Consider the following 11,293-nt stretch of genomic DNA (forward strand, 5'->3'; position numbering starts at 1 on the left):
GGACTGGAGTTGATTTGCCAGGAGGAACTCAGGGCTGCTATTTATTTGAAGGCTTAGCATCAAGAAAACATGCCGCATTTATCTGGTGTGACCCCAAAGAGTTGAAGTGGGACCACATCTTAACTCCATACAAAGAATGACTTTTCCAAGATCAAAGTTACCCCAGAAAGGGCTGCGGAAGGGCTCTGCGGTGTGGACAGAGGTATTCGGGCAGCTGTCTCCATCCCACCGATGTTCTGCAGGAACAGTGGAGGTTCTGTTTAAACGCAGACACTGCTTCAGCGTGTCCCCAGTGGAGCCTGGTCTCTTGTGCATTTCTTTCCTTCCATCCTTCCTGCCTTCCTTCCTTCCTTTCTTTTCTTTTTTACTTTTCTAGGATCACATCCTTGGCCTATGGAGGTTCCCAGGCTAGGGGTCTAATCAGAGCTGCAGCTGCCGGCCTACACCATAGCCACAGCAATGCTGGATCCTTAACCCACTGAGCGAGGCCAGGGATGGAACCCTCATCCTCGTGGATACTAGTGGGTTTCGTAACCTGCCGAGCCCTCTTGTGCATGTCTAACAAGCTTCCAGGTGATGTTGGCCCAATGGCCTTTACTGTCCTTTCCAAGTCTGAGGCTTTGGTTTCTATGCAATAGGTGCATGTCCTCCCCTCTGCAGATCCATTCCCTTTGATTTCTAGGTGTAGCCCTGTAGCAACCAGTTAAAAGGAAAGACCTTTGGGAAACTTCCCAAATGAAGCCAATATCCCCGGTGAATGCCATGTCGTGATGTTTCCAGTCCAGAGAAACAGAAGGGACCACGAGACTGTGGTCATTGTTCTCAATTAAGAGATGCAAAGGTTACCATTCTCTTTCCTGCAAAGTAGACTGAATATTTATAGAGACTGAGAAGAGGTAACAGCTCTAAAACCTTTCTTGTTCCCTTTTCTTTTCTTTCTTTCTTTCTTTTTTTTTTTGTCTTTTTGCTTTTTCTAGGGCCGCACCCGTGGCATATGGAGGTTCCCAGGCCAGGGGTCAAATCGGAGCTGTAGCTGCCAGCCTACACCACAGCAACTCGGGATCCGAGCCGCATCTGCAACCTACCCCACAGCTCACGGCAATGCCGGATCCTTAACCCATTGAGCGGGGTCAGGGATCGAACCCACAACCTCATGGTTCCTAGTCGGATTCTTTAACCACTGAGCCACAACAGGAACTCCTCTTGTTCCCTTTTCTTTGCACATCTGTGATTAGGGAGAAACTGCTAACTCTGCCTCCCAAATAAGATAAGGGGAAATTTTAGGTGCATTTCCCCTGAGCTTCATCAAATTTCTGTCCCAGTTAAAAGGGTCAGAATACCATCTCCTCTTGCTGGAAACATCCCAGTGGTCTCTCAAGGGCTTGGATGTCACCTGGAGACAGTCCTGTCACCCACCACCACCCCAGTATCCTCTTGCCCTCTTCCTTTGTCATAGAACCTCTTGATTTTTAGCTACACCTAGGGCTTCCCAGGAAAAAAGAGATCCTGTTCCCTCGATTCCTTTGTTCGTTTTCCCCATCTCTCTTTAAAGGCTGATAATGATGGGAAATATCATTCCATTTGGGAATATCGTAGTGACAGAAACATTTTTAATGAAGTGCCATTTTAGCCAGGATACAGAAGAGGGTCCCTTGTGGGACACGGAGCAGAGAGCTGCTGTGTTGGATCGTCAGCTGTGGTGTGGATGCGGGGGAAGAAGCTGCCTTTCGCTCTGAAATCCCTGCAGAACTTCATGAATCACGTGTCTCCCCGTCTGTCTGGGGTGAAAGGGCCTGGGGGCCTCGGAGTCAGAGGAGGAGCAATTTCTGTTCTCGGTGGTGACGGCAGCATGGGGGCTCTGGTAGTCGCTCTGTTGATCGGTGGTTTCCACTGATAAAACAAAAATCAGGACCAAAAAAATGCATTTATAAATACTCAATATATAACTATTGCATAGCTACGAATTGTACAATAAAAAATACATTACAGTTTATATAGTTAAGTGGGGAGAATTTTCAACCAATACCATTGTTTTTCTTTCGTTTTATTCATATCACCCTCTTCCTCTAGGTCTCTGTGTGTATGACAGTTAATCGATGAAATTTCAAATGTGTGTATTTGATCTTTAAAAAGAAAATCAAGAGTTCCCGTTGTGGCTCAGCGGAAAGGAATCCGACTAGTATCCATGAGGATGCAGGTTCAATCCCTAGCCCCACTCAGTGGGTTAAGGATCCAGCGTTGCTGTGAGCTGTGGTATAGGTTGCAGATGCGGCTCGGATCTGGCGTTGCTGTGGCTCTGGCGTCGGTTGGGAGCTGCAGCTCCGATTAGACCCCTAGCCTGGGAACCTCCATATGCTGTGGTGTGGCCTAGAAAAGACCAAAAAAAAAAAAAAAAAAAAAAAAAAGGAAAAAGGAAAAGGCTGGAAGCTGAGTAGAACTTTTGACAAAAGCCCTCACAGGGCTGGGGGAGAAAAGATCAAATTTAGGAGCTGCCCCAGGAAAGGAGACTTGGGAAATAACTAGGCTTAGGGCTGGAACCCCAAAGACCTCACTCAGGAGAAAGAGCAAACCAGGGCCCTTTGCTCTGATCATCGCCCTCTCCAGAGCAGGCAAGGCGCTCTGTGAGCGTGGAGTTCAGGCCTGCTGACCAAGAGAAATGCAAGGAGATTCTCTCTGGAGGAAACTTCATACAGAACCTCAAGTTGTCTCTACAATGTTCAAAAGAGCCCCGGTCACGGCTCCATCAAAAACAACTCAGCTTAAATGATGCACAGTGGAGGCGGCGGGAGGGAGCGAGACTCAACTGCTAATGAAAAGAAAAAGTAGGTCATAGAAGCAGAGCCTCCGGAGAGCCACGCAGTGCAGTTATCAGCCACTGACATTAACTATGATTAAAATGCTCAAGGAATTAAAAAATAAGACAGTAACGTTGGCTTCAAATGGACATTTTAGAGCTGAAAAATAGAAGGCAATGGAAAGAAATTATGATTTCTTTTTCTTTTTTATATTGAGGGCCCCACCTATGGCATATGGAAGTTCCCAGGCTCGGGGTCCAGTCGGAGCTACAGCTGCCAGCCTACACCACAGTCAGAGCAACTCGGGATCCAAGCCGTGTCTGCAACCTACGCCACAGCTCATGGCAATGCCAGATCCTTAACCCACTGAGCGAGGCCAGGGATCAAACCTGCGTCCTTATGGATGCCAGTCAGATTTTTTCTGCTGAGCCACGAGGGGAACTCCAGAAATTATGATTTCTTAAATAATTTCCTCTCACTTTTTTTTTTTTTTTTTTTTTGGTCTTTTTGTCTTTTCTAGGCCCACACCTGAGGCACATGGAGGTTCTCAGGCTAGGGGTCTAATTGGAGCTGTAGCCGCTGGCCTATGCCACAGTCACAGCAACGTGGGATCCGAGCCGCGTCTGCAACCTACCCCACAGCTCACGGCAACTTCGGATCCTCAACCCATTGAGAAAGGCCAGGGATTGAACCTGCAACCTCATGGTTCCTAGTTGGATTCGTTAACCACTGTGAGCCATGATGGGAACTCCAGATATTTTTATATATAAACATGTATGTGATTTTAAAATTGAAGTTTCTTAACTATTTTTAGTAAGATACATGTAATGAAAATTGGAGAGGACTTTTGCTTACTAACTGTTTTCGACATTTTCAAGAAATTGTAGGAGTTCCCGTTGTGGATCAGTGATTAACGAATCCGACTAGGAACCATGAGGTTGCGAGTTCGATCCCTGGCCTTGCTCAGTGGGTTAAGGATCTGGTGTTGCCGGGAGCTGTGGTGTAGGTTGCAGACGCGGCTCGGATCCCGAGTTGCTGTGGCTCTGGCGTAGGCTGGTGGCTAGAGCTCTGATCAGACCCCTAACCTGGGAACCTCCATATGCCGTGGGAGCGGACTAAGAAATGGCAAAATAGACAAAAAAAGAAAAAAGAAAAAAAAATTGTAATGCTTTTCAAATTCATGTTTAGTTCTTTCAATTAGCAGTGTTTTAGTGTGTGGAACATTCTTCATTTACAGTTTTATTAAAAATAAGATAGAAATGGGAAATCAGCCAGGATTGTAATGACCAAACTCTCAAACATAATCTAACATTTCCTGTGTCTTGCCCTTTATTTTCCTGAACCTCCATTCTTCTTTCAAGTGTTGATAATGATTTTAAAAAAAATCAAAAATGAAAACTTACACAGGCATTCAAGAATTCATATAACCTCTGAAGGTACTGCAAGGGGGGGAAAAAGAAACAGTTACCTGACATTTAATTGTTAGCAAACTCTTTCAGTTCAAATAGATATTTTTAAAATCCTGGGGCAAAAAAAGAGTCTTCCAAGAAGAAATTGCGAAAATGAAGCTCTGAGAGTAAAGAAGATTATAATGTAAGGTGGACAGTCGTACAGAAGAGAAGGGAGTTAGGAGTGAGCTGAGCATCTGTATGAAACCTTCCCAGATATGTTCTCTAGGAAAAAACAACCAGAGCTCATAGAAACAGGTCTTGATCTCTGCCTTTCTATTTGGATTCCGGAAGGAAAGGGAAGTTGAGAGCCGAGGTGAGGAGCAGAGAGCTGCGTGCTTTGGAAATGCCCTCTGAGCAGACACCTGAGCTTTCAAAAATGCTCCTGGCATCTTCAGGAAAGTGCAAAGCAGCAAGCAATAGACCAACAGGCCACAATCTGCAGATCAAAAATCTAGGCTAAAGATAATTCCTGAAAAATGCTAAAGATGAGTACCGAAAATGAATGTAGCTTTGTCTCTGAGCTTGCTTGGCAAAGAAAACAGATATTTGTCAGCTGAAATAAAGTTTTCTAAAAGGGATTAATACATGCAAGTGGAAGAAGAATTTGGAAATTATAATGGACATAGTAACGAGTTTACCAAGTGATGCGGTAATAGTCTATATGTTTTCATTCTTTGATGGAGCCTCTGAAAAGGAAAGACATAATATTAAGTTGCAAAAACAAAATAGTCTGGTGATTTCTGGGCTCTGGATTATTATTATTTTTTTTTTTGCTTTTGGAAGTTCCCAGGCTAGGGGTGTAATTGGAGCTGTAGCTGCCGGCCTACACCACAGCCACAGCAACACCAGATCTGAGCTGTGTCTGCCACCTACACCACAGCCCATGGCAACGCTGGATCCCTAACCCACTGAGCAAGCCTATGGATCAAATCCACGTCCTCAGAGATACTAGTTGGGTTTATTATCCACTGAGCCGTGACGAGAACTCCTAGATTATTTAATTCAGATTATGCTAAATTTGTAAAAGAGGTTTCTGAACCTAGGTTATCCCCTTATTTGTGAAAGAGAAGGATCTTCCCACCTTAGAGTTTTCATTTTTACCTTTGGAGAAGCTCTTTGATCATACTTTATGTTCCTGAAAAATACTACTACTTGAAAATGTCACATATTTTCTCCCTAAATTGTATCTCCCTAAGGAACAGCAAACATTCCTAATATTTAGGTTAAAAAAAAAAAAAAAGCAATTACCATCCAGTTTAAGAAGTAATCATCGCGAATTCCAGAATGATATTCTCGTACCTATGAAAATTAAGAGGCAGCGTATGGAGACCGAGGAAATAGGCAGAATGATAATAATAGAAATTAACCAGGAGATTTAAGACTCTGAGTTCCTGGGAAGCAGGGACTATGTTTTGTTATCTGTGTGATCCTGGCACCGGGCCCACCTCAAGAAAATTTGTTTTTAAAACAAGCAAACAAACCTTGCATATGTTATCATCAGTCACCAACATTTTTAACAGGAAAAAGACTATCTCAAATACAGGCATACCTCGTTTATCGCACTTCACAGATACTACATTTTTTTTTTTTAACAAATCGAAGGTTTGTGGCAATCTTGCAACGAGCAAGACTATTGTCCATTTTTCCAGCAGCATTTGCTTGCTTCGTGTCTACGTGTCACATCTTGGTAATTATCGCAATATTTCAATTCATTATGATTGTATTTGTCATGGTGATCTGTGTTCAGTATCTTTATTTTTATTTATTTATTTATTTAATTTATTTATTTATTTTGGTCTTTTTGTTTAAGATGGCGCCTATTGTATATGGAGATTCCCAGGCTAGGGGTCAAATCGGAGCCACAGCTGCCAGCCCACACCACAGCCACAGCAAAGGCCAGATCCAAGCCACATCTTCAAACTACACTACAACTCACGGCAACGCCGGATCCTTAACCCACTGAGCGAGGCCAGGGATTGAACCTGCATCCTCATGGATACTAGTCAGGTTCATTTCTGCTGCACCAGGACGGGAACTCCTGTGTTCAGTATCTTTGATGTTACCATTGCGACTTGCTGGAGACACAAGTGGTGGTTAGCATTTTTTAGCAATAAAGTAGTTCTAAATAAAAGTGCACATTATTTTTGTAGACATAAGGCTATTGCACACATCATAGATTATGATAGAGTGTAAACGGAACTTTTATGTGCACTGGGAAACCAAGAAACTCATGTGACCTGCTTTACTGCAGTATTTGCTTAATTGCTATGGTCTGGAACCAAACTCGCAATGTGTGCAAGGTGTGACTGTGGTTCCCTCAGCCTCCTCACACTCATCTTCATTCACAATAACAAGCTGAACTCTAGTTGCTAAACCTACTATCTCTGGCTTCCGATTGGTGCAGGGCTTCTCCAGAGCAATCAGGGCGCCCTCTGATGGCCACACCCTCAGCCAGTAGTTCCCAGCCTTGGCTGCCCAGAGGAATAATCCCCTGGGGAGCTTCCAAAAATCCTGCTGCTTGGATCCCACCCCAGGCCAATTAAGTCAGACTTTGGTGGGTGGGAGGAACCCAGACATCAGGACTTTTTAAAGTTTCCCCAGGCAACTCCAGAGTGCGGCCAAGATTGAAGCCAGAGTGTCCCCACTGCACTTGACTCAAACTTCTTGCTTTTCTGATGGAATCTTTTGAAACAGATCGAAAGAGCTACTTTTAGCTCCAAAGAAACTTAAAATGGAGATTGTGGCTTGGACTCCAATGATCGGTTTTGTTTTGTCTTTTTGAGGGTTAAGTAAAAGTCGAATGCACAAACCAAGGCTGATTTGCAGAAATAGACATTAAAAGGTTACTTACTGGTGTGCAGTGAGCTGAGACCAAAAGGAAAGTGATCAGAAACACCACTTGCATCTTTCAACTCTACCTACAAGTAAAACAAGAGAATTAATTCTTAACTTAGAAAATATGGTTCCCTTTCCTGCTTGTGTAGCATGACACTGGATCAGGCATGTTATTTATTTATTTATTTATTTTGTCTTTTTGCCTTTTCGAGGGCTGCTTCCTGAGGTATATGGAGGTTCCCAGGCTAAGGGTCGAATCGGAGCTATAGCCGCTGGTCTACACCAGAGCCACAGCAATTTGGGATCCGAGCCACGTCTGCAACCTACACCACAGCTCACGGCAACACTGGATCCTTAACCCACTGAGCAAGGCCAGGGATCAAACCCGAAACCTCATGGTTCCTACTCGGATTCGTTAACCACTGCGCTACAACGGGAACTCCTGGATCAGGCATGTTATTAGGAGCTTGGCTGAAGTCTATGTTTTGGGGAACTCAAGGAATGTATAAATTAGAGATTCTGGAGGCTATGAAACAGTTGGGATATAGATTTTGATTCTCATGCTTTAAGAATGGTGTGTGGCTCTAATTTAAGTTCTACGTTATACACATACACATTCAAGCATAGTATAAAACATCTAATGCTTATTAGGAATATTCCCCCCAGTACATTTAAAAGAAAATTGCTTTATTCTTTTAACTGCTTGTAAAAACACAGCTTTTAAAATAGTTATCTCATTTGATTCTTACAATGACTTTGATAGGTATATATCATTGGTATAATATCCACTTGAAAGGGAGGGTTTGTCTTATCTAGACTTCTATTTTATGATGTAGATTATATATCGGATATGTTAGTGAATTCTCGTAGGTACGTGGTTTTTCTGTTTTCTACTGTATTGTGGCAACTTTTAATCATTTTCATTTTTCATGAAAACAGGAAAAATTCCACAGTGTTGTTAGAACTTTTTTTTTTTTTTTTTTTTTTTTTTTTTTTTTTTTTTTTGTCTTTTCAGGGCCGAACCCACAGCATTTGGAGATTCCCAGGCTAGGGGTCTAATCAGAGCTGTAGCCGCCGGCCTGCACCAGAGTCCCAGCAATGCGGGATCTGAGCCGCCTCTGCCACCCACACCACAGCTCATGGCAACGCCAGATCCTTAACCCACTGAGCGAAGCCAGAGATTGAACCCGCAACCTCATGCTTCCTAGTTGGATTCGTTTCCGCTACGCCACGATGGCAACTCCAGAACATCTTTTAAATGATATACAAAAATGCCCTTTGTGTTGTTTTGAGGGAAAAGAGGAGAGATTAGCAATTATAAAGATAAGTATAATTTGTTTTATTTCTCCATAAGCTGAATACTATAATTTTTATTGAATATTAATTGATTCATTTTTGTAAGAGGTGACACTCGGTAAACATTTATTATAAAAATTAATTCTGCCGTTTGAAATACTTTTTACAAAGAGAGTTAGCAATGTAATTTTAAATCAAGGCAGAAAATAACAACACATATCCAATAATCGTAGATCTGTGAAATGGCCATAAGAGTATAGATCTTAAGCCAAACTGTCAATGACTGATATATAAAAAAAATCCATCATCAAGGTTAAGCAATATTTGAAATGGGATGAGAGCCTTCAAGAGGAAGACATGAAGACCAAATTTATGTAAATATAATTTCCTACTAGAAAGTTTGCCTTCTTCATTTTCCCTTCTTGCAACTATTGCTGATCCCTTATTTGCTTTTATATACATTGCTGTAAATATGGAGGGGGACCAAGAATGCAGTTTTGAAGGATGACTTAAAATTCTACTCGTAAAATTTTTGTCACTATAATCAGTTTGTCTGTAATTTTTCAGCCACTAACTTTTTTTTTTTTTTGGTCTTTTTGCCTTTTCTAGGCCCACTCCTGCGGCATATGGAGGTTCCCAGGCTAGGGGTCTAATCAGAGCTATAACCACTGGCCTACACCACAGCCACAGCAACTTGGGATCTGAGCCACATCTTCAACCTACACCACAGCTCATGGCAACGCCAGATCCTTAACCCACTGAGTGAGGCCAGATCCTTAACCCACTGGGTGAGGCCAGGGATGGAACCCACAACCTCATGGTTCCTAGTAGGATTCGTTAACCACTGCGCCATGACGGGAACACCTCCAGCCACTATTTTAAGTATAACCCAGAATAAACATCAGAGTAACACATTTAAGATAAACATGTGAGTACGTAAGACAATATTTAAAGAATCAAAAATAGACACCATGCCTATAAAAGAGTGAAAAGATTATTGTCGAGAAATTCGACTAGATTCTTTAATTCTCAACCTTTCCAGTTGTCTGTATCTTTTATAAGAGCATATAATTTATAATGAAAGGATATTTATTACCTTGTACACCGGGGAAAACAATATGTCCAATATCATTAAGATTTCCTCGCAGCCTCGTTGCCAGATGGTCTGGGTAATCGCAAAATATTTATATATGAGGATACTAATGACATGCAGGATCAGCACATGAAAAAAATGAGTTGTCCCGACCCCTCATTTACATAGGAATGGGACGGGGGTTTCCGTGGCTAGGTCAATATCTCCTTCCTTGTGGGGCTGAGACCCTTGTCTCTGATCATAATACATTTTTGTGGTTATTCTTGAGACATGAATGATTCAAGAGACCCAGGGTTTTGCTAATGAACAATGAGGGCAAATCATTGCAACAACTAGAAAAGTACCATAATGTATTAGTTTGTTTGGCAAGGAGATACACCTTGGGAATTTCAGCTTAAAGGCCTTAACATAAATCCACTGAAATATGCATGAATCATGCATTGACAGAGGAAGTCTTGATCTGCCATCTCATTCCCAGAGGAGGTAGACTATGACCTGGGCAAGCAGATTTTGTGCTCATTCTGCCTGGCCAAGGCCAGCTTACTTCTCCACAGAGAAAACCTCCAGGGCTCTTCTTATCTCAGAGACCAGGTCCCGGCCAACTCAAATTCTTCCTTCTCCAGCAAAAAACTCATTCATCTCTTGTTCCCTGACATTTGACAAGATAAATATTTAGCTCTTTACAGGGAAGTGCTTATACTCTCCACATCTGTTAAGTGTCACTTCTATGGTCCGGGCAGATCAGTCTGCAGTATTTTATTTTTTACCAAAATCTGGCTTATTCAGTCTCGGACAACATCACCTGTGAGACACCAACAGCTCAGCCAAGGCATTACTTTACCAGGTCCAGTTCCTTTCACAGTATTTTTTTTTTTTTCTTTTTTCAATGTGCACTACTTTCCTGGGGTAAAAAAAAATGTAAATTAGTTCTCTGCAAATGTTCTGGTAATTTGAAACTCAAGTGCAAAATGAAATAAAACACAAACTTCACGTCACCTAACAGACCTCTCACCATATTCTAGCTACATAGCTATGTGAGTAGTGGAATTGCTCACAGCTCCGAATTCACTGTTTTTCTCTAGTCTGATAAAACAGATTGAGGCCTTTTCTTTCTTTATTATTTATTAATTTATGATTTTAGTTTTTTCTTTTTAGGGCCGCACCTGCCACGTATGGAAGTTTCCAGGCTAGGGGTCAAATTGGAGCTGCAGCTGCTGGCCTACTCCACAGCGACAGCAACACCAGATCTGAGCCACACCTGAGACCTATGCCACAGTTCACAGCAACAATCCATAACCCACTGAGCAGGGCCGGGGATCGAACCCACATCCTCATGGATACTAGTCGGGTTCTTAACCTACTGAGCCACAACGGGAACTCTCCTAGATTGATTCCTTTTAAAGCAGCACCATTTCTCCTCCTTCATTTAGTCAGGAACAGAGATAATGGATGAGTGAGAAAAATCAAAGAAGCTTCTGGATCCATCCTAATGGGATCCACCCACCACACGGAGCAGCAGCAATCGGGATGGTCTGGGAGCCATAGCAGAACCTTGTTTGTTAATTTATCTGTGTCGCCTACATTGAGGCACTGTTAACTCTTTGCTTTTCAAGAGAGGCAATCAGAAGTTTGGTTCTTTAGGAACAAATTTGAGTGGGTGGACCTCTCCCCTGTCTCAGACTTGGCATCCCAACGGGGTGTGTGCTTTGCTTTGGAGAGTCACAGTCTCTCAGCACAAGAACTTCATTAGAAGGAGATCAAGCCTGGGATGTGGGATGGAGAGAGCCACTGACATCCAGCAGTGGTTCTCAAGGGACTGAGCA

This window comes from Sus scrofa, chromosome 8 (assembly GCF_000003025.6).
Source record: "Sus scrofa isolate TJ Tabasco breed Duroc chromosome 8, Sscrofa11.1, whole genome shotgun sequence".
Classification (NCBI taxonomy): domain Eukaryota; kingdom Metazoa; phylum Chordata; class Mammalia; order Artiodactyla; family Suidae; genus Sus; species Sus scrofa.